The sequence below is a fragment of the Cardiocondyla obscurior genome, linkage group LG09, assembly GCF_019399895.1.
Source record: "Cardiocondyla obscurior isolate alpha-2009 linkage group LG09, Cobs3.1, whole genome shotgun sequence".
In the NCBI taxonomy this organism is placed as follows: domain Eukaryota; kingdom Metazoa; phylum Arthropoda; class Insecta; order Hymenoptera; family Formicidae; genus Cardiocondyla; species Cardiocondyla obscurior.
In genome coordinates this window covers 3900345-3915747 of record NC_091872.1, presented here as the reverse complement: position 1 = coordinate 3915747, position 15403 = coordinate 3900345, and the positions used below count along the sequence as shown (strand labels likewise).

At 37.0% G+C, this 15403-nt stretch overlaps 1 long non-coding RNA gene across 2 annotated transcripts in view; it reads left to right on the top strand.

Annotated features, from left to right (window-relative positions):
• The window catches only part of LOC139105723 (uncharacterized), a 39278-nt gene extending 25851 nt beyond the window's left edge, over window positions 1–13427 (top strand). The window contains exons 5-8 of one of the 2 annotated variants that reach the window (XR_011546236.1): window positions 11262–11326; window positions 11493–11565; window positions 11756–12295; window positions 12539–13427. This is a non-coding gene — a long non-coding RNA (uncharacterized lncRNA). Of the gene's footprint in view, window positions 1–11261; window positions 11327–11492; window positions 11566–11755; window positions 12320–12538 lie in introns of those variants that run through there. The other variant, XR_011546235.1, reaches the window with a different exon arrangement.
• Window positions 13428–15403: the final 1976 nt, after the last annotated feature.

Here is a 15403-nt window from a genome sequence, read left to right as displayed (position 1 = left end):
AGAAAATTGTATTGGTAATTCCTATGTGCTTGAACAGTAACATGTCCTCAATTTTCGATTTCTGAAATGTAAATTGCGTTCTAGACGATTATTTTCGTAATACATTAATATATTTTTTTTGTAGTTTGTAATTAGGGTCTCGTAAAAAATAGCGCGCGCGTAGCGGTTTTTTCTAGTTAAATTAAATAATCAGTTGCTTAACAAACATTGCAAGATTCTTTTAAAATAATAATTTGTAATATATTATTGCCAAATTGGTTTCGTAACATTTATACAATCTCATCACCCTTGGTATTAGAAAGATTTAGAATACGCAGCACGATATTTCTTCTGGCAGCGATATTTCAATAACGACCGCATAAAGTATCGGAAAGATCTGCCGATACAACCTTTATATTCAATAGGTGCCTATCAGTTCTCGCAAACGACATTAAATCTACATTGATTGAAATTGCCTCGCTTCTCTGAAAATCAGACGAAAGACTTGGTTTCGAAAAATCTACCACAAGCAACGTTTATTAATATTTTACTAACAATCGTAAAAAAAAAACTTTTTTTTTATTGTTTATAGCGTCATTTACAGTTGATTGCAATTAAAAAATTAATTCGCAAATTATAAAACACAAAGCATCGCGTAGCACGGTATGAGTGACGCTCATAACGAGATAATTGATAGGATAACGTTGCAATGTCAAAAGTTTCATAAACTGCGAAACCACCTACGAATTTTATCCCATAAATTCCACATGTGGATGATGAAATCCATTTTGTGTGGCAAAATTTGTGCAAATGGCACAAATGATAACACGCGTCGTGGCTATGTTGGACTTGACAATTCACCGCGCTTCGGTTTTGCCAAAATGGTAAACTCGTTACCGTGAAACGCTAGGAATTTTTGCGTCGGAAAATTGAACATAAACTTCAATATTGATAATTCGTCATGACAAACTATCGAACTTGTTCTAGAGTCATTTCGCGGAACACGTTTCGGCGTGTAGAAAAAAGGAAAAAAAAAATTTTTTTTTGTTTAATTAACTCGTAAACGTGTGCGTGTACGCGCGTGTAACTAAACGTGAATTTGATTGCGGGAACCGCAATATCGACGGCGGTCATTCGCGGTGCAAAATTATACTGGCGTGTACTGAGAAATATTTGAATATGTACGAGTGTGTGTCGCGGTAGGACGTTACCGTGCGGAACGTAACTGTGGCAAGGATTAGTTAAACGGTCAATGTTTAACTACGGTACCGTTACGCAACTATAATTTGACAACTTCGCCCGCGAATGCAAGACGGCAATAAAATCCACTTTACTAAAAGCACAGCCGAGAGAATTAATTCGGGCGGGCTATTACTCTCCAGCTGGATGTCGCGTCATTAACGCCTCACCATGTAGCTGCGCTGTATACTAAATTATTCGTGAAGCTGTCGCCGGCAGTATGAAATAGTTACGAAGGATATATTTCGATATCTATACCTGTACATTCTTTTAAAGTATCCGACCTAAATTCTGCCCTATTCATGTAATAATGTGTAAAAAACGTTTTTATTTAAACATTATTAATTTTACTTTTTTTTTCTATTTTTTCTAAACGAACGAACGATTGCGAAGATGGAAAATTACTAAATTAGATTTTCGCGATTAGGTTTTTATTCGTGAGAAACGTACGACCGTATAAAAGCCGTATTTGATTTGAAACGAGAAAAGTAATTATTTCGGGATTTGATATCTCTTGCGTCATTCGAAATATTGGAAACAAAAGTGAAGGTGATCTTCTTTTCGCTACTCCAGCGAAATATATGTATACTTTCTGCCTGATAATAGATTTTTACCTTTACATGCAACGATGTATACATGCCCGAATATGTCGACCTAGTTCGGTTTGCGGAATAGCCGGCCCCCGCTCGTAGTGTAGTCGATTTATCGTTTGATTAAAAAAAAAAGTTAACCGAACTTTCTGATAGCTTTGATGCAACCGAATGGTCAATTTGTTTGATTTCAATTGTCCATACGTGGCTACTATATTTGCTGTTATATCTATTACAGTTCTGCATATTCAGTGATATTTAATTATCACGACTTTTACGAACTTTTATAAATATAATACACGTTACAGCTTAATTCGCATACACATTGTCAGAAGAGTATCGGAAGTCCAAAATTCCGGCAGGATTCATAAAATTTTTGAGATTCTGTATCGCCATAAAAAGAACTTACGTCGATCGTTCGCGATGTAGTACTCGATGTATGTAGTAATAATTTTGTTTATAGCACGATGGATTTTCTCTTTTACGACATTGAGAATTATTGTCAATTTTTACAATAATGCCACGCGAAAGTCTTTTATAATGCACTTACGTTGTACACCGCGAAGAGTGATGCCATTTAGAATTTTTTTTTTTATTGTCACTTCGTACGAACGAATAGAGAAATAATGGTAGCACTGCATTAAATTCCACTACTGCGCTGTAGAAAATAGTGGGATCAAATGAAACAGCGCTTTGTCGTGCATCTTAATTGGCCCCTCGTTTCTAACAAAGTAGTAGGATTTAATTTATGTCTCGAGGAAAGGAACGCAGAACGATGCTTCAGATGCGTAATGACACTCCAGCTGTAGTTACATTTGTAGTTACATTTCTTACGGCAAGGTAGGCTTTTAAAATGGAACGAATGTATGCGCTCATACGCCGATGCACGCAGAAAAGCTTTCAAGTTAAAACATGATATAAAATTCAATTAATCTTTAGTTAGCATCGGTGCAAGCTTACGAATTTAATATTGCATTAGGGCGCAATAGGACGGCCGCTTTAAGCTCTTAAGTTTTTCCGCATACTAGCAGCCGCAATCTGCAGACGAAGGGATCTTTTTGCTGCGACGTCCTTAACAGCAAACGACAAAAAAGGTCTATTCGTATTGCGTAATAATATCGCACCCGCCTCACTTCTCGCCATTGGCCCTATCCCTTTTGTCCCTCGATGAAACTGCGGTAGCCCCAGGGCTACGAGACACAATGAAGCTTTATTTCTTCTTCATATAGGATATATATAAAGAGAAGCTGTGCGCGAGCTTTATTAGCTCGTCATGTATTTTGGTGCGTCGCTCTTCGTCAACTCAGTTTAAGAGCGAATTGGAAAAGATCGTTCTTTCTTCTTCTTTCTTTTTTTTTCTTTTATGTGAAACAAACATTACAACGCTGATTTTTATTCTACAGTAGTTGATCCGCTTACAAGATAAATGAACAAAAAAAAAAAAAAAATAATATACATATAATACCGTATTGCTGCCACAGCGAACATAGCCAGCTCGGTGATACACGCATGTCGCTGAAATAACATTTTCTCAGTTTCAAAAATATAAGTTATTGTCGAAAGTTATTATATCACAACATTCGCATATTTTACAATGGAAGAATTATTATTAATTAGATGGACATAAATGTATGGTATTATTAAATAAGGATTTTTTTTTTACTATTATTAATGCTCGCTATTTCGATAAAAAATTTTTTATTGCTATTTTTATTCTATTTTAAAATATTACAATAGGTCGGTGTTGTTTCATAGTGAACAAGAAATTTCTTTGTTCGAGAAACTTATTCTATTGGTTAATTACTATTTGCTTCAGTTTAATCGAGATTAGTTCATAGCCTGCTTATATATGACTCTAGACCCTCTGCGCGATTCACCCTATAGTCAAATCCTATCTATTTCACAAGCTTCTCATCTCGAATACACGTGGATAGGATTTGGGGTTGTCGTCCTATCACTTGGCCGAATCCTTCGAGCTAGTTACATAGAGAAACGGGATATATATATGCTGAATACGTCTTGTGTGCGTGTGTACGCAATGCCTACCAATGCTGGAATTTGCCATCCGTTACTATCTACGCTGCTTCAATATGTGCAGTGTATTGATTATAATACTGTATCCGAGACTCGCGTAAACAGTAAAACTCGTTAATGTAGCATGTATATGTAGAGAATCTTTTTTTTTTTCTCTATAACTCGTTCTTTGTGTACTTGTTGCGTTGATTAAAGTTGATCCGCAATCGCGAAGACTGGTACCGCGCATTTCTGTCGGAAGAGAAATCTAATTTTAGCGCACGCCGTGATATACTTATCGATTATATCTCGTGTATACTAGAGAATTCTTCGATAAACAGCCGGATAAGTAAAGCAACGGAGAGACCGAAGACACTTACGAGTTCTCTTGCGCGAACGGAAGCCGTAAAGGTACAAAGAATAGAGAAACAGAGAGCTAGGAGGAAAGAGAAAGCGGGGAGGACGAAGATGGGACGAAGGGCAGAGAAAGAGCCGAGATAAATGTGGAAGCGAGCTTGCCATAAAACCGGTCGAGAAATAAAAAGGTCGTTCCTCGGCTCGTGGCCTAGATCGTTTCGCAATGGGGATTACCTACGGCACGTCATATAAAATGGCTAGGGCCATCCCTCACGCGTATTTCCAACATACCGTAGAATCGCCCTTTATGTCGAGGAACGAGAGAAAGATGTGACTCCGTCTGTTTAACTCTCCGGCGACGTTATCTAATGTATGACTAAACGTTGTAACAAAGGTATCATCGACGGCGGTATTTAATTTGGCACACGCGGAATATTTATAAATTCACCTGAGCGCTTGCACTTTATCAATTAATTGGAGAAATGGATAATAATTGTCGGCACTAATCACGAATACCTTTCATTGCTGTTATTCTCGTTAATTATGTAATTAGATTTTTATTGGGTGGAGGGAGAGCTTCCCGCGGGCCGCGCGTATGCGCGTTTTATTGAAATCGAAGCAATTTAGTATCAATTGCAACAATGTAATCAGTGGTATATTTACTAATAACGTTATGATAAAACAGTTATTAATGTAATTACTAATTAATGTCTAGTAATAGGGGACATTGCTTTGCATACGGAGATTAAAAATATTAAAATATTACCTATTGTCGAACTTTGTTCAATTCTTTATTTAATTTCGCGAAATAGCTTTTCTTTTTTTATAACAAGATAAGCAGTTTCCAATGTGTTCGCGCAATAAAATCTATTTTTTTTTGTAAAGAAATTTAATTACTAATTGAAGCATTTTATAATCGAATAAATTAAATTATCACTTTTTTAAATACCAGTTATTATCCAGCGTTTAGGCATTGAGATTACGTAATTCATGCTAATTCGATAAACAAGCCTTTCTTGAATATCAAAAGCGGTAACACTATAAGGCGGAATACACTAGAACGTAAACGCGAACTATTGCTTTCCAGATTAGGCTTGGATGCACGTTCACCTCCTTAGTGTCAAACTACCTAATCTAATGCAGCGGTGGTTTCCTTAGAGGATTCATGAAACTGAAGTTCACCTTGCTGCTGTGGTAATTATTGCCTGTGGCAATATAAAGCACAGCACGTATTGTTACAGTTATAGACTGCGCCCGTACATATTAGCCGTGACGTATCGCGGAAGTCGTGGTGATACGGCGCCTGCTAAGTTTGAAAGCATTTCGGTGTTTTGCGCAATTTAATGTCATTAATACGCAGATGATATATGACGCATTCGTGAATCAACAATCACCGAAGGCTCATATTCTCGAAACGTTTAAATCAATCGCATATACATATACACCGATATTAAATAGATGAACATTAGGGTTGCATTTCATGTTATTACCACTTTATCACATCTAAATAATACTAAACTATTATATTTTATAAGTATTCGGGACCGACTATCTTCTATATTTTTTCCGCCGATCCTACTCTATCAATTTTTTTTTTTTCTTTTTTTTTAATGTTGTGAATTATTTCTAACGTGACGTACGTTTGAAATTTATATATGCATTTTACAAATTGTTTTAGACTAAATTTTTATCTTCATTAAATTACGATTCTACGGAATCTACCAAAATTTTTATAGCCTGTGGCTGAAATGTCGTAAATAATTTTTTTTTTTTTATTACGGTTCCTTTTCTACAACACGCGAGTAATATTTCTTTGATTTGACCAAAAGAAATGGTCCAAATGTATGGAATTCCAAATGAAGGTGGCAAGGTGGTAGATCTGATCGATTGATTTGCCTACCAGGAGTGCCTGTGGTACCTGTGGTACCAGCGGAGAGTGCCTTAATTAATCCCGGAGTGGGGAGATATAGTATCCTGCGGTGCGCGGCTGGTTTCCAATAGATGAGATTTCTATTTCCGAAGTGGCTCGCTGATTCCCTACCACGGAATGACATGTAGTACGAGATTGAACATTCCTCATATGGTACGAAAATGTCTAGAACACCCGCGATATTTTTGACCGGCCTGGCCTACTTTCTTCGGGAGTATTTTCAATTTTTTAACGAATTATAAAACAAATATTAGGACTTATACACCAATATATTATGTATTTAAACGACAACATAATTAATTTGACGCGACGAAATTTCGATATCGCAGATATTAATTTATTTACTAATAATTTTAAACTACAATTATTGGCGCATTAAAACTGTCTTCTTTATTATTTATTATTCAGTTCGTGATTAGTTTTGATACCGGATACTTTGCAGCTTGCTCGCTTCTACAAATTTCACATTAATTTAGCGAAAGAAACGTCAAAGACTTTAAACATGATGCTTATTCTCATTAGCTTATATTCTGAGCGATGCAACGATCGTATTCCCTTTTCGGCTTCTGGTTTCATTGCAAAGAGAGAGAGAAGCATGAAATTTGTTCACCGATGAACTGAAAGTGGTCCTTCTCGTCCTCGTTGCAGTCGATAGAGACTCTCCCGGCAAATCGAGCGGCAAATCTGCCCTTTAATCTCGACCCTCCCTGCATAAAGGGTTAAAAATGACTGCCGTTACCCCCGATGGCCGATCCTCCCCTACTAGGACTCCCCTTTGCCTAACGTAACCACGATGCCACCGTGAGTGCGTGTACGTGGGGCGCACGTACTGCTCGCTCACGCAAGATGATATAAAGCAGACTTCTGGAATCGAGAGTGACGTAAACGTGGGATGGCTCTTCTAGCCTGTAACGGAGCTCATCGTCGATATTATTGCCCCTCCCCCCGAAACGTCGTAGCGCTGCAAATATCGGTACGCGATGGTAGAAAATACTTTTCGGTCCGGCAATAAAGACGAGCGCTCATCGGATCGTAAATGCAACGGAACCGCAACGACGACGGCCGCTTTAAGGTCGATCGTGAGTGTATCATTCATGCAACTGTGTACGCCATGCATATACATTTTCGTACGTGACATGCAAAATGAATGCTGAGATCTCTCTTTGGCTATTTTGCCGTGCATTATAATTGACGCGTAAGAGAATTTAGATAAACGTTAATGTATTCGTGATACAATAAACTTTGATAATTATGTAAATATTAATTAAATTACTTTAAATAGTGGCGCACGAAGGATATACATTTAAGCGACAAGGGGTTTTTTCTTTCTTTTTTTTTTTTTTTCTCAACGAGTTATTTTGTATGTAAGCATTTCCAATTTATTTTTTGTTATCATTAATATTCCGTACGTTATTAGCATTTTTTTTGTCTATATTGATTGCAGACATCGATATGGACATCGCGCAACTGCGGATTGCAAAATGTATTATTCCACGCTGTCATATAACGATCGAATGTTTAATCAAGATGTTAAAAAAACAGACGTGCGATTGAATTCATCACTAATACATTAGCAAACCAATGGCAAGGTTTGCACAGGGCAGCTCTCGACATTTGTAAATCGAACCGACGAGTTTATTAATAGATGATCAGTTTTCTATGTTTCACAGAGCGAATAAATCTATTAAAAACCGCAAAGCTTACGCCACGTTAATGCATCCTCGTCGCTTTGCCATTGTTTTTTATACGTGACTCATGCTATTAACAAGATTTATCTCGCGTCGCGTTAAAATGCATTGAATAATCCAGAAGGTAAATCGTTTTCTCGTTTGCGTGAGCGAAACAGGCGCGTGTCTCCGATTCTATACGCAATCCCTGCTTCTTGCGTTCAAATCACTTACGAGTTACGCACTTAGCCGTGCGAGTAATCTGATTTGTTGTACGGCTATAGCGAATTCTGCCAACAAGCACTCGTTACCTGATGCTGATGATCATAGATTACTGGCTGAGTACACTCGCGTCGATTTCAGTTTGCGCGCGCGAGCCATTGAAAAGCACTTTATATATCGTCTCGTCCCTCTCTCTCTCTCTCCCCCGTATTGCGTACCTACACGCTCACGTATACGTGTCCGTCGACTGAGTTCGGAATTTCAACGCTCTCGTAACCTACTCTACAAATACTACAGAGCGACCCGCTGGAGGAGAGATAAAGCGATTGTTACCTTGTGTACGCTAAATAATCGTGTTGCCCCGTGCGCGCCGATCAAACATCCAATCGGCGTCAAAGGTGTCGTGCAAAAGTTAAACTCGATCCGTTTAGCGAATAAACAATCGGTATATCGCGCAAAAAGCGGAATGGAAAATCGGACGTGCGAAATCGTTTTATCCGTCGGCGGTCATATCGACGCGAATTTATCGCGCGTTTCTTTCGGCGCGCGGCACACACGCCGCTATATACGATTTCCTTCGTCCGCGTGAAAATATTGCCGCGCGCGCGCGCGCGTACTTACCGCGTTCCCGCCGTTATCGTGGGCTGGGCGGTGACTTCCGGCGTGACGATAAATAAATTATCGATCGCCGATCGCAAAATTATATGAGGTAATCATTAATAGGCTTGCAATAGCACGTTGCTTGCAATCACGCTCGAATTTCATTGTTTACGGAGCACAATCGTCCCGCGGCAGTAATTAATGCGTCGACGGCATATACACACGATTAGCATTATTAATGCAGGATGGCTGTGCACGCGGTGCGGAATAAACGATTGTCTAGGTCGTAATGCAGGATTCTCGATTCGCGCAATAACAAACTTTATCGTCATACGTTATAACCGCGGTATATGGGGCGGGAGTCGCGACGCCAGCGAAAATTTAGGGATTTACATAGAGTATGCAAAAACCTACCCGTGCTTCGCCCGACCGGCAGAGTCAAAGCGCAGTCAAAGAAGGTTAATTAATCGAGCCGCTTTTTGCACCGCCGTACAGTTATATATTGCGGAAAATCCATTCGCGACACTGCATTAGAGCGATTATTTACGGGAGGGGGATGTGAGCCTGGGGTGTGTGTGTGTGTGTGTGAAATTCTCCTCTCGGAGCTAATGATAAAAAGAGTTTTACGCGAGAACATATTTCACGTTGTAGTAGCAACGGTCTAAATATGTAAACCGTTAGCAACGGGCGTCTTCGAGTATCGGAAAAAAAAAGAAAAAAAAAGAAAAAATTTTGCCTATTAACTATTTTAATTTATAACATGCTAAATTTGATAGACGACGTTATTGTACTTTATGCGACGGATATTGCAGTCTATACATATTCTTCCTGTCGATACTTCCAATAATACATAAAACATTATCGTCCTTAATAATCTAAATCCCATCGATTAAGAGATTTTGAAAAAAAAAGGGGGGAAAAATTTCTGACAATTAATAAATCAATGAATCGAGTACTAATAATATCCTGCATCTCGCTCGTGAAGCCAAAGGACCGTGCTTTCTATCGTGAAAAACCGCTCATTTTTCTTCCTTTTTTTTTTCCTTTTTTTTTTACGTCGAAGCCGTTCCAATAATCTCGTTAATTTCCATTACGGATATTGCAATGCCTTTATGCTCGTGTCACTGCAACTCTCTTCGTTCTCTCTGACAGTCAACTCTTGTTGAATTAATCGCGAAAAAGGTACCTCTTCCATATCTGTCTCCTGCCTGCCCTAACGTTATTCTTTCTCTTCTTTCATCACTGTCTTACTCATTACTCTTCTCTTTGTCTACGCTTTTTCACGGTCGCGCATCTCGCCGAATAAGCAGAGAGACATAATATAGGTACAATGATTTTTAATTTAATTAACGCGCCTCCGCTTCGTGTCATCCGCGAGTCTGTTGCTTGCCGCGCCGTACGTTATGAACGATTATCATGTCTCATAAAGGGATTAACGCCTAGAGCCTGTTTTTTCTCTCTTGTTTTCTCCAATACTTCAAAGTTTTCGTCTCTTATAACAGAAAACAACGAATCGAAAGAGAAAGCTATTGGAGAGATCCCGATAAATCGCGAGTCGATTTAAAATTACCGTTAACATTTTTTTTATACATATCTGATTAAATCGCAAAAGAAAAAGACTTTTGATTAAATAACATTGTTTAACAAAGTCGTGAAAATGTCGTGTCGTTTATCGTTTTTATATTTGATATATTCGATAGTTTAGGTACTGTTTCTCTCATCTAGCTAATAATATCGTATTTTCTGAGTAAATAACGTGCAATTTTTGCTTTTCCTGAACTGTTATGATACACGAAAAATAATATTTTCACAATGGCAATACTGATGAACGAAAAGTATATTTTTCGCGATTATCGCGATTTATCTGTACACAGAGAAAAAAAATATTCAGATAAAATCTTGCGGAATTGATGGAGTTGAGATAACATTTTTTGTTACGTGCGCCTGTGTGCATCGCGTTAACCGTTAAAAACCATGATACCTGGTGTTTGCACGTGGATCGGACGTCGGAATCCGCATATCACGATGGCCACGTTTATGCAAAGTCTTATTTACGCGCGTGTACAATGTGCCATCATCCCGTGCGTGAAACACCACGGCAGGAGGGTGCGTTTTCTTGCATAACTCTTACCGCTTAGAATGACAAATAGCCATGCGACGTGGTGCATGCCTGGACGACGATAAGAAGGGCCGAAATTTAAAGGCAAACTCACGGCACCGTCTAAAGGTACGCGCTATCGTTGAACGCTAAGATACGCGCAGAATTGGTGCTGCGACGTGGATTTATACGCATAACTTTTAATAGTCATATTTTAATGGGGTAGTCGTGTAATTATAAATAAACGTTTTTGGCTGCCGAGGTGCATAATTTTTAACAAAGTAGAAACGTATAATAAAAAAAAAAAAAAAAAAAGAAAACAAAAGAAAAAAATCTAATACTATTATTTTATATTCTATTTTGCGCGAATTTTTCCGTCTAATATACTCAAGTTTCCCGTTTTAATATAAATATCTCTTCATATATTTACGCTATCATTTTCACGGTTATCCATCACATCGAAAACGCTAACTTAAGTTTCGAGTTTAGAAGAAGGAATTTTTTTTTTAATGGTGATATATTTTTTTAGCATCTCTACATTAAATCTTTATATTTGTTTGTTACAGATTATCAATTTCTAGTGCTGAGAGGAGAAGGAGGCCTCGGATAGGCATCAGGCGCCAACCCTACGGTAAGAATAACTTTTTTCTGAAATAAATAAAATCCCTTTTTGATAATAATTTTATTTTCAATTTTTTTAAATTAATAAACTAATTGGAAGCTTGTAGATTTTTTTTTTAATGGTGATATATTTTTTTGGCATCTCTACATTAAATCTTTATATTTGTTTGTTACAGATTATCAATTCCTAGTGCTGAGAGGAGGAGGAGGCCTCGGATAGGCATCTTGCATCGGCGGAGCAACCCCTGGGTAAGCATCGCTTTTTCTTTACTTAAAATTAATATACGTTAAAATAAATTTTCTCTTTTGATATTAGATAATTTTATTTTTAATTATTTATTTGTTAAATTATTTAAAGACATATTAAAGAAATTTTTTGTTAAGATAGTTAATATTTTCAGCATATCTATAATCCAAATTTTATATTTATTTGTTGCAGGTTACTCCGCTGCTTCGCATGGTTCCGTAAGTCAAAGATTTCTTTTTTTTAATATTAAGACTTCGGGTGGGTAAATTATTTATTACACGCGAAAAAAAATATAGATATATATAAAAATATTCGCGTAAAGCGGTACTTCGCGTATATCGGGCGGTTCGCGTAAATCGGACAATTCGGGTAAATCAGAATTTGCATAGTATTTGTAGTATTTGTAGAATTTGTAATATTGCTTCTATTTATTGTAATTATTATATATGTATGTGCAGATTAATATAGTTCTGTTACAGGTCTTCATTTTTTTTTAATGTCGTTGTCGATTAAATAAACGAACGGTCGGGGTTCGTCGCGAAATCGTATAAAGTAAACGGTCGGTTGAAATTTGTTTAGGAATTTTAAAAACGGGAGTGCCGCCAGGGTCGCGCGATTAGCTTTAATTAATAATCCGCGAGTGTCGCGAGTGACCAGTAAAAGATGGAACTGAGTTCTGAGAGGAGGAGCAGGTCCCGGATGGACATCTGGCATCGGCGGAGCAACGTTTGGGTAAATATCTTTTTTATATTTACATAAAAGTAAAAAAAAATTTGTTTGTTAGATTAATTTTATTTTTCAATAATAATTAAAGTAATAATTCAAAAGAAAAAAAAAAAATTTAACGTTTTAGAAAAAAATGTTTCTTATAAAAATCTTTTTATAATTAAATTATTAAAAATTTATAAATCAAAAATCATAATTTGGTACATTTTATACATGTTTTTCATTATATTTTTTATTTGTGTGTTACAGAATCATCGCCCCATCTATCTTCGTAGCTGAACTCCGCCCGCGTCGCATCGAATGTAAGTGAAGAATTTTATTTACAAACGCGACGAATCTACGAAAATATTTAATATATAGTATTTTAACGCATTTAAGTATATTTTTAATTAATAAATAAGAACAGCGCGATTAAAGAAAATGTTACAATTCGTAGATTCGTTGTTTCTAGTAGCAGTAGAGTAGAAAAGTAGTTTAGAATTCGCAAGTGGAAGACTCAGCCACTTGCGGCAGAGTCGACATTTTCAGCCACTTGCGGCACAGTCGACGTTTTCGGCCACTTGCGGCACAATCTACGTTTTCGGCCACTTGCGGCAGTCGCTTTTCGAATTTTTTCCGTTTTCGTTAAATTTCGTAGAAAACATCGTTTTGTAATTAATCTGATTAAAAATTTTTCTTCGCCTAAATATTCGTCTTAATACTCGTCTAAATACTTGTTTAAATATTCGTAACAATTATATTTTCATCATAAAAGTTTAATTTTTAAACCGTAAAATAAAAATTAAAATGTCCAAAATAATAAAAATTTAGTCTTAGGCAAATTAAAATACATAGGTTTATAGCTGTTAAATTTCTTTTAGGGTTATAAATAGATAATTTTTTTATTTGAAAATTACATTTAAGGATATGCACTTAGGTAATTATGTTTTTTATCGTACAAAATTTATTTCAATGCCACATATACATCGTACAAAATTATCTGATCTTAAAACGTCAGGGAGGTCGTGCTTCCGCGAGACTTCGGCAACTAACGTGTAGCGCCGGAAAATGTACTCAAGACAGGCTGTCGAACGTTAAGGCACTGAATTCACGCCACATAATTTCCGGGTGTGACGGTGGTTTCTGTCAGCAAGGAAGCGAAATGGCAATGTGACATCCGCGGTAATTCGCTACAGTCTTGCCATCGTGTGTATAAACGCCAATCGTACGCTGAAAAAAATATTTTACACAATAAGATATGATTTTGCAATATTAACTTAATGATTTCCCAAGTAAGAGCCAAACCGGCAATTTACTGTTACGGTCCCACATAGTTTATCGCAAAAAAAATATGACGTCTCATTTCGTAGTCAGTTTACGACTGTCGGCTGTCTCTGAAATAAAACATACGAGAATGACACCTGGCTTGAGAAAATCGCCGGCGTCCGGCTAAGTTTTCTCGAATCCGCGAGAAATCACGACGGAGTTATTTCGACGACCGTAAAAGGACCAAGCTCGGGGAAGGAGCGTCGTTCGTTCTCCGGTGGGATCGCCTTGTCGGCGGAGGACATGCGAGACACGTAATCGCGAATATAACGCGCGCTCGTGTGAAGTGTACTTCACTCCGACCGTCGTGTAAAATCGCATGAAAGGCGGCGAAATAAGTTTTTATGAACACCGTCGCTATCTCGCGTCATTGCAAGATTTTTTTTTTATGCTCGTCGGAAAGAATTAAAAACGCGCCGTTGTTCGTCAAAGTTTGACCATTTGTAAACGAATTAAGCCATTTGGAGTATACCGTATCTCATATAGTTAAAGTCGACAACTAGGATCTCTAACACAGATCTGCATTTTGTAACCCATTTGTAAGCTGCCAGGGTACTTTTCGAGGAAACGCGCTAATTTATTTTGCTATTTTTAACAATACGATTTTAAGAATTAAATATACAACAGACTCAGACTAGCTTATACTTAAACGACAAATCGCTATTAAATTTTAAATTTATTAATTTCTTTTTTTAATTTGTACTTGGAAGAAAATTGTCTCTTAACCAAATTAAAGAGCCAAACATTTTTTGCTAATTAATTTATAGTATACAATGTATTTCTTTTTTTTTTTTTAATCTGGAAGCTAGAGATAGTATATATTTCTGCCTTTTTTACATCATATGTATATGTACATCCTGACGTACTTCCGCAACATTAGACGTATGCGTCATTAGTCATCCTTTACATATTTATTCGCTACATACGTCATTAATATTAAGTGGGATGTCGATAATAACAATTGCATTGTGAACTCGGCAAGGATGGAAAAGTTTCAATTTATAAGTAATATACACCGACTGCCGCTTTTGTTGTTTAATCATATGAAATAATTCTGATTTAGAACACGCTTGCTAATTATTTTTATAACATTTATATTATTGATTAAAATAAAACATTTACGTATAATTTATCCAAATAGCTTCACCTCGCTCATGTACACGACAGGCTGTACCAATAAATTCCTTTCAACATAAAATTCTTCGGTATACGATTTGTCGATAAAAAAAAAATTAGATAAAATTTTAATACCTTATTATAGTCATTTATATAACCAATTTAAAATTTGTTATTTAAATTTTAATTTCGAAACACGTTTTCTTATTTGTATGCCACGAGACACGTAGCGGATCGGATTATTTGCGAACGCGAAAAGTACCCTAAGCTCTTACACATTTATTATCACGGTGGGATGTTTGCACGAAAAAAGCTATCAAAGCCTTCCGACTAAAAAAAAAAAAAAACTATTCGATGTATATTCAAATCCGCAAGCTCAAATATCATTAGCTAATCGGGAATAAGCATGATTAAATGTTAGCTACATCTTGCAATGGAAACGCATTTAATATTATTTTAATACTTGTGCATTTGATTAATGGCATAATTATGAGAGTAGCTCTTAATTTTGCGGGATAGCTTTCAAGACGATTTCTCTCGCCTTCGCTGCAACTGCGGGGCGTGGACGGGCATGACACAGCCGGGTAAAGGGGGAAAACGCACTTTCCGCGAACGTTGGTCATAAAGGTGGGTTACTACCGGGATGCGCAGTATGGCAGCTTCGTATACGTGAAACAACTCTATAACACATCC